The sequence below is a fragment of the Quercus lobata genome, chromosome 3 (assembly GCF_001633185.2).
Source record: "Quercus lobata isolate SW786 chromosome 3, ValleyOak3.0 Primary Assembly, whole genome shotgun sequence".
Classification (NCBI taxonomy): domain Eukaryota; kingdom Viridiplantae; phylum Streptophyta; class Magnoliopsida; order Fagales; family Fagaceae; genus Quercus; species Quercus lobata.
Window position 1 is genome coordinate 17464889 of NC_044906.1, and position 13150 is coordinate 17478038.

The following is a 13150-nucleotide window of genomic DNA, read 5'->3' on the forward strand; positions in this document are numbered from 1 at the left end:
ATGCAAGTGACACAACAGTACAACATTAGCAACAGTGCAACACGTCTCAACGCCTATATATTGCATATATGCTTTTGATGCAGTCTTGTGGTAGTGGTTTGGTGTCTTTAAAAAAATTAAAAAGATGTATTTTTTGGGTAAGTAATTAAAGGGATTATAGATTATTAACCATATAATGACATGATCATTTTAAATTTTATTTTATTTGTAAATTATGAAAACTCAATTATTCTATTTGATTTTTTCAAAAGAAAAGTTTCAAATGATTTAGAAACTAATATTAGTGGTGCAACATTACCAATTACTAATATTGAGGAAAATCCTAATGTCCCGATTGAGGAAAATCGTGACTTTCCAATTAGGGAAAATCCTGATGAACCAGTTGAGGAAAATCTTGACGTTCGAATTGAGGAAAATCTTGACGTTCCTATTGAGGAAAATTCTCAAACAAAATTTCAAAAGGTTGATATGAGTTTGTTGCAATTACAACTTGATCCCGAATGGCGTAGGCAAATATATACTTATCACGTTAATCAACAAGATGAGATTTGGCGACGTTACATTAAGTTGGGTCCATACCAACCTCATTGTATAAAAAATTAAAAATCTAAAAAAGGTCAAAGCTTTTAAGATTCTTGGTATGAAGATGATCGCTTTCAGTCGTGGCTTGAATATTCTCCTAAAGAAGATGCTGCTTTTGTGTATATACTTCTACCCTTCTAACTCCAAGTCCTACCTCCGTCCTTGCAAAACACACTAAATCGAAAAATCCACGTGAAATGAGATGAAAAACACAAACTTTTTCTTTATCTTCCTCATCTTCGTTTTCCTTGTTCTTCCTCTTTTGAATCTTCCTTCTTTAGGAGAAATTATACAGTCCTCATGGTGGACCACGTCATTTGTCCATCATTCCAGTAAAAGACTTCCATTTATTTAAAATTACTGAGTCAGTATTTAGTTTTTATTTAAAATTTCACAATTTTAAATAAGTAGGGGTCTTTTACTGAAATGATAGATCACATCACTTGTTCACCATTAGGACCTTATAATTTCTCCTTCTTCTGTTGCTAGTCACTAGTACCCAAAAGCTAAGATTTTTCTTTTCTTTTTCTATGAGTTGTCTACCACTAAGGTCTATGCATTGATAAACACTACCCTTTCCCATGTGAAAAGTTGGACATGTGGCCATGTCTCCGCCTTTCATTTAGGTTTGTAATTTTTTAAAAACTTTTTATTTTTATTTTTAATTTGAATGGCACATCATAACAACATACTACAAACCCTTCAATTCCCACCAATTTGTATTTTCGTATATTTTAATCTATTTATTGCTTTTGTACTTTCAATGTAATTGTAGATTAAAAAAATGCTTAAAACATTATATATATATATATATATATTTATAATGAGTGTATAATGTTACAAACATTTATTTAATCTATAATGTAAATCTTACCTTGATAGTATATTGTAAATAAATAAGTTTTCTTTTATTATTATTATTATTATTATGTTTAACAATTGATAACATTGCGTTGATTTTTGAACACTATAATAGAAGTTGTGATATGAAAAATACATTTGAAAGATGGTCTTTATATTTATTTGGTTTATTTTAGACAAATTTTATATTTATACAAATTTAATATATTAGTTTATATTTTAAATAATTATTAAATTAATTATAACGTCATCACAGTTCGACCTTGGTTGAACCTTGGTCCGACCTCAAAAACCTTAAACCTTAAACCTTTTCCCTTTACGGTTCGATGAACGGTTCGGGTTTCAAAACCATACTAAAAAGTTAAGAATAAATAATAAGAATGCTTTAACAACAAAAGTTCCCAACCATGTCTTTAATTCTTCCCCCAAGAAAGGATGTAGCAATCTTTTAACTATTCGCAAGGCTCTCTACACTACTTGGAAGGAAGGATATAGAAAAGTCATCTTACTTGTTAGTTCTGGAAAACTTAGCAGAAAAGCTGGAAACTTCAAATACAAACAACAAGGAAGCAGAGATTCTCCCAGAAGACCTCCGAATCCAAAAGAGAATGTTTCAATGTCTACAAATCAAAGTTGCTCCTGAACCTATATTCCAAGAAGCCCAACAATTGGCGAAGATGGCAACCCAGTCCTTTGTGCACACTCTTTGGCACTAATTTTTCATTGTTACCAAAAAAAAATTCTTCCCCCAATTCTTGAGACTAATTTTGTTTTTTGTTTTTTGTTTTTGTTTTTTACTTTGTTTTGCTTATGTCAATTCTTACCATTTATTAAAAAGTATCTAACCCAAGTCTAAGTTTTCCTTTATTCTATATGTCAAGAAGGGAGTGCATCTAAGTTTACTTTCATATTTGATATGGTTAGTTCTTTATCATGCAACTTTTTACTTAAGTTAGGTCAATTACTACAACTCAAAACAAAGCCAATCCAACAAAACTTCCAACAATAAATTTAATAGTGACTATAGTTTGAGGATACAAAAATGAAAGAGCAAAGCCTTTTGCTTTCAATTTTATTATTTCAAGTAAATTTAGTAATAATTGTATTTGTATATTCTTAATTGAATAAAGCATAGTCTGTGTCTCTTTATTTTTGTCCTTCAATCATTCAATTTATCTTTCTTTTTTTTTGAATGTTCAATCTATTACTCTTTTAATCTTTATGTGTGTTAACATTTTGTCAAAAGTTTTGTAACTTAGTGGTGTTATTAGATGTTCTTCATGAAAAGAACTTAGGTTTAAATCCTCTCTTCCCCATGTGTGATAAATAGGAAAATAAAAAGATTTACTAACATTTGCAAACGATAGTTATTATTATTAATATGAAACAAATGATTATTTGAAAGCCAAGAGTTTTGTAACTTAACTGGTTAACCCCTTTAGTATGTTCATGACATTCAGGGTTCAAATTCTCTTTCCCCCATTATAACTTTTGAAGTTTAGGTTCAAATTAAACCGTGGCTAACTTTTACAAAAGTTACATTACTAAATGCCTTTTTTTTTATGATAATAGTTTGCTAAACTCATAGTTGGAATAAATTTTTTTGCTACAACTATCATATTTACCAAATATTAAGATGGTCTATTATTCTTTTTGAATATCAAGGTGTTAGGCATTAAAAACTCACCAGTCTATAAAGAACTCTTAGGTTGGTTTTTTCTTTTCTTTTTTTTTGAATATATGTAAGGACACAGTTCTCTGGCGGCCCAATAAGGATGTTGGGCTGGCGCATGAAAGATCCCTCACAATATGATTTGTAGAGAGTGGGCTTGAAAAGCTAGCCGTTGGTCACGGGGCGGTGCCCGGTCCTGGTTTTAGAGGAATTCATGTAGAAAAAAGGAGTTGGGCTTGAACATTTAAGCCCTAAGGCGTCGCACCCTATGGGATGGGACTCCTCGGAGTTGATCCGAGGACCATTGAGGCCTTATCCCGGTTATCCAACGACGGACTTTCTTCAGTGAAGTCCGGTGTTGTTGAGAGGTTCTCCCCCATGTAGCCTTTTTTTTTCAGAGGTGGGATGGGACTCCCCCCCAGATTTACTTACTTTCTTCTTTTATATCAGCTTGCATTCGCTGTCCTTCGTCCACGTGTAGAGTCAATCTTTACAAAAACTGACATTTGTCCCATCAGTCCAATCCCGGAATTGTTGGGGATGGTTTGATAAAGCTAAAGAGTACGGCTCTGTCAGGGGCAGCGCATTGAATGGCAATGAGAGCAGCTTTCCCGGATATTCTTAGATTCTCTTTTAAGCTTGGCCCTATACCGGTTTTATCCTTCCTCTTTTGGTGAGGTTTTGGATCTGCCGAGGACTGAGCTGTCCTCGGCTGCACCACAAAAATGTTTGGTGCTCTGCATTGTAGAGCTTGGGCCGTAGTTCTTCTCGGCTCGGGCCTTTGGACTCTCTAAGGGCGAATGGGCCTGGTCCATGAATTATTGGGCCCCACAATAGCCCCTCAAAACCCTTCTATCTGACTTCCGGGTTGGAAAGGAGGGTTTTGGCAAACCCGGGCCCTTAATATGGCTTATTTAGTTCAACCCCGCATTTATGTGAGCGGTTTTCCACCTGTCCAGGAAGTTAGCCGGTTTTCAAGGGATTCCGTTTAATCTGCTCGTGATCTACTCCTGCCGCTTGGCTGTCCCAGACGTGCCCTTAATGAATCCCCTTTACGAGGCTCATTTATGTCCGGCGGCTCATCTGATAAGGTGGGGAGATGGAACGGACGTCTCTTTTTTCTTCAGATTCTTTTGGAAACTTGAATGCATTTAATACCCTCCGTTTTGCCCTTCCTATAAGAAGGCAAGCAGGAGGCCATCACTTTCGTGCAAACTCCTTTCCTTCCTTCTGAGATCTGTAAATAGCGATACTTGTCCGAAACGAAGCCGAGATTAGAACTGGATGTTCTATGTGGTGTAGGAAGTAATTATTCAAAGACATATCATCCGCCAAAATGAACAGCCCCCTTAGGCTTCCGAATAGTGGAGTGTCCCGCCATCATCCTAACACTTTTATCGGCCTTAACATTTTACAGTATTCGAGCTGGGGACTTTCCCATCCGAGCAGTTCCCCATAGGCTTGAGTCCGAGGACCATGCAAGGCCTTGGTTCTGTCCAAAACTTGGAAAATTTCTTTTTTGTACTTGGTTTCCCCATAGGCCGGAGTCCGAGGACCATGCAAGGCCTTGGTTCTGTCCAAAACTTGGAAAATTTCTTTTTTGTACTTGGTTTCCCCATAGGCTTGAGTCCGAGGACCATGCAAGGCCTTGGTTCTGTCCAAAACTTGGAAAATTTCTTTTTTGTACTTGGTTTCCCCATAGGCTTTGAGTCCGAGGACCATGCAAGGCCTTGATTCTGTCCAAAACTTGGAAAATTTCTTTTTTGTACTTGGTTTCCCCATAGGCTTGAGTCCGAGGACCATGCAAGGCCTTGATTCTGTCCAAAACTTGGAAAATTTCTTTTTTGTACTTGGTTTCCCCATAGGCTTGAGTCCGAGGACCATGCAAGGCCTTGGTTCTGCCCAAAACTTGGAAAATTTCTTTTTTGTACTTGGTTTCCCCATAGGCTTGAGTCCGAGGACCATGCAAGGCCTTGGTTCTGTCCAAAACTTGGAAAATTTATTTTTTGTACTTGGTTTCCCCATAGGCTTGAGTCCGAGGACCATGCAAGGCCTTGGTTCTGTCCAAAACTTGGAAAATTTATTTTTTGTACTTGGTTTCCCCATAGGCTTGAGTCCGAGGACCATGCAAGGCCTTGGTTCTGTCCAAAACTTATAAGGTTTATTTTTTGTCCTTGGTTTCCCCATAGGCTTGAGTCCGAGGACCATGCAAGGCCTTGGTTCTGTCCCTGGGCCCATATGCTGAGCGGGCTTGGGCCACGAATTTACTGGGCCCACAAATTAAGAGGTATTTCCGTAGTTTTTGATCACGCGGTACCTTTTGGCGTCCCAGTGTTCGAGGTGCACCTTCTCGAGACTCCTTTAACCTCAGGGTTGCAGACGACGTTGGAAATCGAGCCAGAGACATTTTGTCTGTAGCGTTCCTTGGGACGCTGCGTGAATTAAATGCCACCACCTCATCTTTTTAAATAAATAAGGGAGAAAGTTGCTTTACCTACGCACAAATCCTTCAGTCTCCTCCCTTAGCACATCATGTTTGAGGCGAGGGTTGGGGAAAAGGAACTTTCTCCGCCACAGAGGCGCCGTGTCCTCCTGAGACTCAAAAGAGTGATGTACGGGCAAAAGAGGCATAAATTCAAGAGAATATTCCCGTTCGACAGAGGGGAAAGGGCGTTTCTCCCTCTTTTAGTCAAAATCCGAAGCAGGTTCTGGTCATGCCAGATTTTTGGTATGTCCGAAGAAGGAATTTCCGCCATCAGCGCCGTCTGCCTTATAGCAGACAAATTTTTGTGGGGGCTTCCCAACTTCCGGCTCCCTGCACCTTTTCTGTAGATGGTGTTAGCCTGAGGTCAGGTTCTTTGGCTGCCTGAGTTATGGGCATGTAGAAGCGTCGAGGAATAGTTTCCTTAGACGACATCTTGGAACAGTAGCCAATCTCTCCTCTGAGCTATCTCCTCGGCATCATCTTCACTCTTTTGTACTTTTCTTTTGCTTACGCAGTTAACTCTAATGTAAGCTTGTTTCAGCTTTTATTGTACACTGTACTGTTCTTTTGTCTTAATAAAAGATGTGTTTATTTCTTCATACATATATTTTTTTTGCAACAACCCCTTTGGGTCTGAGTATTAAGTCTAAGCCTGCCTTTAACAATATTCTGGGCAGAAGAATACTTTAACACAAATCCTTATCAGTTTAAACTCGCAAATATTATCAAGTATAACAATGGTAATCCTCAATAGATTAAATTCATGGAACTAACCGGGATAGCTGTTGAGTGCTGCGCGATGCACGCTAGACCAATTCCCGAGAACGATAAACTCTAAACAATTCGTCCGAGATGATAGTCGAGTAGCGAAGGACTTTGTGCTTTCGGGTAATATGCTGTACCGTATCGCATCATTCCCTTTGGCACGGGGGATCCGAGGGTAGACCGGGGAACCCGTGCAATTAAGGGATTGACCCAACTGTTAACGTGGAGCTCTCTTCGGATGGATCTTGAGGTTTATGTGCCATAGTACTTGGTTTCCTCATAGGCTTGAGTCCGAGGACCATGCAAGGCCTTGGTTCTGTCCAAAACTTATGATCTTTTTACGTACTTGGTTTCCCCATAGGCTTGAGTCCGAGGACCATGCAAGGCCTTGGTTCTGTCCAAAACTTATGATCTTTTTATGTACTTGGTTTCCCCATAGGCTTGAGTCCGAGGACCATGCAAGGCCTTGGTTCTGTCCAAAACTTATGATCTTTTATGTACTTGGTTTCCCCATAGGCTTGAGTCCGAGGACCATGCAAGGCCTTGGTTCTGTCCAAAACTTATGATTTCTTTTTGTACTTGGTTTCCCCATAGGCTTGAGTCCGAGGACCATGCAAGGCCTTGGTTCTGTCCAAAACTTGTAAGATTTCTTTTTATGTACTTGGTTTCCCCATAGGCTTGAGTCCGAGGACCATGCAAGGCCTTGGTTCTGTCCAAAACTTATGATCTTTTTTTGTACTTGGTTTCCCCATAGGCTTGAGTCCGGGGACCATGCAAGGCCTTGGTTCTGTCCAAAACTTATGATCTTTTTTGTACTTGGTTTCCCCATAGGCTTGAGTCCGGGGACCATGCAAGGCCTTGGTTCTGTCCAAAACTTATGATGTACTTTTTATGGCTACCATTTGGTTCTGTCCAAAACCCCATATTGAGTCCGGTACTTGGTTCCCCATAGGCTTGAGTCACCATGCAAGGCCTTGGTTCTGTCCAAAACTTATTTTTTATGTACTTGGTTTCCCCATAGGCTTGAGTCCGGGACCATGCAAGGCCTTGGTTCTGTCCAAAACTTATGATCTTTTTATGTATGGTTTCCCATAGGCTTGAGTCCGAGGACCATGCAAGGCCTTGGTTCTGTCCAAAACTTATGATCTTTTTATGTACTTGGTTTCCCCATAGGCTTGAGTCCGAGGACCATGCAAGACCTTGGTTCTGTCCAAAACTTATGATCTTTTTATGTACTTGGTTTCCCCATAGGCTTGGGTCCGGGGACCATGCAAGGCTTTGGTTCTGTCCAAAACTTATGATCTTTTTACAATAAAAATTATTACAATGCAATGAAAAAGTAATTCTTTTTGAGCAAGAAACAATCGACCTTGAGCTCAATGAACATAATTGCAAGGATTTGATCAGATTATATATAGTACTCAAACATGATAGTTGAAATATCATGCAATTTGGACCTTATATAAAGCCTTGCGCTTTTATAATTAGTTTCCGTTTGGATTGCACTGATGGAACTATGCATCTGCATTTTTTGCATTTACAGCACTGGGACCGGTTTTGTTAGTGGGTCTCGTGCACTATCATAAGTTGTCTAATTCAACAAATTTTTCTTCAAAATTGGATCCCACGGTACTATTCACATATTTAAAAATTATTTTGCTACAGTATTTTAAGTTTTCAATTTCAGTTTTCAGCAACAAGCAGTATCCAAATAGACCCTTAGTCAATTAACGTAATTTTTTTTGGAAAGGCCAAGAATATTCCTATGATCAATCAGTATTTTTTTTTTAGAGAGTTCCAACTTATGGCATCCGTTCCTAATGATAGTTCTTTATCATTAGACCAAGACACCAATCGGTTTTCAGTGTAGGCGGGGATTGAACCCCATATCTCTTATTCAACCATCAAAGATTTTACCAATTGCGCTAACTGGAACCCACCTATGATCAGTCAGTAAAATTCTAGGTTTCATGATATATTGTTATAAATTTAAATTATGTTCACAATAAGACCCTGGGGCCTTCGTTTTATTTTCTACACAAAGTTAGTGTTTTAAGTAATGTCGAGAAATGGAAAGATGACTTGTTTGAATAAAAACAAAAATTCACACTAACAGTCTTAACTTAATGTTATAAACGGTGAAAGAGAGCCATTTTTTACTGTAGTAATAATACATTCATTATTTACCACACACACACAAAAAAAAAAATACATTCATTTCAATAATAAAAAATAATGCTCAATCCAAAAGGAAAATGTAAAAATTAGAATTAAAACCACATTTACTCTTTCCATATACAATCAAGGTGGATATAAAAATTACACATGGCACATTGATAGATCAACTTTTTGCAAGGAAGACTACATCTGTGACATGGATGGTGATCTTTAGCTTCCTCAATGAAAGTAAGGGGGTGTCGGTGACAATCAAATGTGTAAGTGCCTCCAAACTTCCAATTTGGGTATATCCCAAGAATACATTTGGGATGTGCAGGTAGTAGAACCAATGGTTTGAGTTTCGTTCTTCTTCACAGATATCATAGTAATATTCACCAGAGTCATCTTCAGCTGCATAACTAAGAGTGAAGGGATGCTCATTTTGTTTGTACCTTATGGTATGTGGTAGTGTTGCACATTTAAAGTCAAGTGCAAATTCACAACTACTACAACGGAATACTTGATTTCTTCTATCACCACAACTACTACAACTCTGTTCAAAGCTTGTGTAGGAGAGGATGAGTCGGTGCTTATGACCTTCATGGGTAAGGATTTCTGGGACCAAACTACATTGAACATCAAGATCAAAGTTGCATGACTCACAAGTGAAGAAGAAGCCATTACAATCCTGGTTACAGGCATCACACTTAGCGAGTGCCTCTCAGAGGGTGAGTGGGTGTTGATGAAGCGGGTGTTGCTTTTTCATTGGTAAATTAACACAAGAATTATGAAGAAATAAGCTAAACTTGACACAACTGTAAAAAGAAAGGAGAATAGCTCTTACGCACACGTCGCATTTTTCTTCGTTATTGTGAACCTCCTCATCAGTGAGCTTTAAGTCATGCTCATGACTAAAGTGTTTAATTTCTGTGGCTATTTTAGTTCCTTCCTCCCCTACTTTGATATTTTTGATTTTGTAAGCTGCTACTGACTCAACAAATTGATCGAGCTCTGCATCTTAATTCTCTTTATCTTCAAGTTCCAGCAAATTTATGTCCTCCCTATTTCTCCCGTCTATAGCACAATTGAGGTGAGCAACGAAATCGCATTTGGAGCAATCGTAAAGCCCATAGCGCATGTCCACCTTTTGAACACAGAGTTGACAAAATTGGGAGTCGGATTCATAGAGTTCAAAAGAAGAATGGGTGATGTGAAGGGGATGCTTGTGATGTATGACCTTGAGCCTGCGTGGGAAAGAAGCGCGGCTTCTATGAATCTAGAAACAACATGTGGCACACTGATTGGGCACACCCTTGTCTTCTTTGCCGCAAATGTCGCAAGTGAATGTGATTGACTTGCCCATTGAAGTCAATAAGTGATTGTGGAATTGAGCTTTAAGTTGCAAAACAGCACATTTGATGTGAAGGTTGAAGTTGCAATGATAACACTGATAGGTGTATTTATCGCGAGATTCATTATAGACTTGACATTTGCTCTTTTCTTTCTCAAGATAACCTGTTTTTTTGTCAAAAATAATGAGAGGATGTAATGGGTCCAAGGGATGAAGCAACCCAAGGGGTAATTCCACACACGATTTATGATGATAGTACCAATAACATGTTATACACCTATAGCTAGGACCATAAATTGATTCTTGGCACCCCCGACAAGTAGCTCCACCTCTGTAGTTTGGAATGAAGACCAAGGGATGCTTGGAATCGCAAAAATGTAGAAGTTGCTGTTGTTGCTCCATCTTCTTGTATCACATGCACAGTCACAAACAAAATAACATCCAATTATTTTAGAGAAAAATAAAAATGTGACTCAATACAACAGGGCTAGTAAGCTGAATCCAAATCTATATATCATATATAGATGAAAAGAAACAAAGAAATAGAAATAGGGGTGAGAATTGCTGCCTTTTTAGTTTTGTAAGCATTTTTTTTTATTGCTCGATTTTGATGTGAAACACCGATGTTTTAATTTAAGAAAAGATTGAGGGCTTCTTTTGGTTGGGATCAAACGTTTATGAAGAAGGAGAATGTACAGAATTTAAGCGTGAATGAGAGCAAGTAAAGAAGTTTGGATTTTGAATGAAAATTGGATTTGGGCCTAATTGTTTAAGAGGAATGAGCGTGGCCTAGGTGGAGATGAAAAATTTTGTGAAAGATGTTGAAATCATCTCTTGTAAAGATATAGGCAACACAATCTGTAACTTTCTCTAGTTAAAGATATTATTATTATTAAATATAAATATATATATTTTTTTTGCAATCTCAAAGTGGAAGGCAATGTTAAACTTAAAAGTCTGGAGATAAAAACTATTTTTTTTTTTTGGTATTATTTTTTTCTTTTTTTAAATATGATTTTTTTATTTTCAGGAAATGCACTTAAAAAGTTAAGAACAAATAATAAGAATACTTTGACAACAAAAGTTCCAACCATGTCTTTACTTCTTCCCCCAATTCTTGAGACTAATTTTTTTTTTTTTTAAATTTACTTTGTTTTTGCTTATGTCAATTCTTACCATTCATTAAAAAGTATCTAACCCAAGTCTAAGTTTTCCTTTATTCTATATATCAAGAAGGGAGTGCATCTAAGTTTGCTTTCATATTTGATATGGTTAGTTCTTTATTATGCAACTTTTTACTTAAGTTAGGTCAGTCACTACAACTCAAAACAAAGCGAATCCATCAAAACTTTCAACAAAGAATTTAGTAGTAGTGACTATAGTTTGAGGATACAAAAATGAAAGAGCAAAGACTTTTAGAATAATAACTTTCAATTTTATCATTTCAAGTAAATTTAGTAATAGTTGTATTTATATATTCTTAATTGAATAAAGGATAGCCTGTGTCTCTTTTTGTCTTTCGATCGTTCTTTTTTTTTTTTTTTTTTTTTTGAGGAGAAGGTAAGCGAGTTTTATTAACTTAAATCACATTGGAATACATCATCCAAGATTGTAGGTAGCTCTTCTACCCAAATTTTAGTATCTGTAGTTAGAATTGCTCTTCTAGCCAGGGCATGGGCCAAGGAATTACCCTCCCTAGTAATATGTTTGAGTTGACAACTTACTAAAGAGGAACTACGACAGCGAATCTCCTCAATAATGTGACCAAACATTGTGTGGCATGCTTCAAATGAGTTAATAGCTATTAATAACATTTGAATCTATTGCTCTTTTAATCTTTATGTTTGTTAGTATTTTGTCAAAAATTTTGTAACTTAGTGGTATTATTAAATGTTATTCATAAAGAGAACCTAGGCTTAAATCCTCTCTTCCCCATGTGTGATAAATAGGAAAATAAAAAGATTTAATAATCATTCTTAAAAAAAAAAGAAAAAAAGATTTAATAATGTTTGCAAACAATAGTTATTACTATTAATATGAAACAAATGATCATTTGATAGCCAAGAGCTTTGTAGCTCAACTAGTTGGCCCCTTTAGTATGTTCATGACATTCAGGGTTCAAATTCCCCTTCTCCCATTGTAACTTTTGAAGTTTAGGTTCAAATTAAATCATGGCTAACTTTTACAAAAGTTTCATTACTCAATGCCCCTTTTTTTTTTTGTGATAATAGTTTGCTAAACCCATAGTTAGAATAAATTTCTTTGCTACAACTATCATACTTACCAAATATTAAGGTGGTCTATTATTCTTTCTGAATATCAAGGTGTTAGGCTTTAAAAACTCACCAATCTATAAAGAACTCATATTTTTTTTATTTTTTTTGGTTGGTATTTTGAAAATACTAAACAGCTAACCTTATAGATTTAACGGTAAATGGAAACTTATTATTTTGAAAATTTGCATTTAATTAACTTATAAATCGATATTAAATAAAAGCATGGATTCAAGAATATAGTAACATAAACCAAACTATTTAGTGGTAATATCTCACAAAAATATAGTATTAATCCAAGTGCAATAAAAATTTACTACATTTAATACCTATATGATACATTTTAAGCAAGCATGGCAACTTACTGTTTATGAATAATAATAATAAAAACACACATATATGTGAACAAATTTGCAAAGACAACTATCAATACTTACAGTAAGAAAAATTCAATTTTGGCTTCAAAACACACCTAGGAAAGCCTCCAAGTTAGCCTTAATTTCAATATTGTTAGAACTAGGGTCATGAAGAACTCATTAATGACTTCTACTATATATAATGCATCCGGTTGTATCAACAAATAAATTCCTTCTCTAACTCAAAAGAAAAGGAAACAAAGAAAGAACAAAAACACAAGCAAGCAAGACATTTATATACTTTTCCTTCACTTTTATCTAATCTTTTATATTTTTTAATCTACTTATCCATGTCATGACTTCTTACTACCATTTCCTTTTTCTATTTTTATTTTTTCTAAACATGTCCATGCTAAAATGTTATTTTCTCATTTATTTATGAGATTTTGTTATGTATTTCTAACTAGGTTATACACACATAAAGTTTTATCTCTTGCACATGATGAATTTTGAGGTGGAATTTTCTTTAAATTGTACTTTGGAAATTTCATGTGGGCCTACTGCTAAATTTTCATCATCTTGCTTAGGGAGATTGAAAGAGTTTTTAGCTTAAAGAGTTGTAGGCCATTCCTAGCCAAAAATCATGTG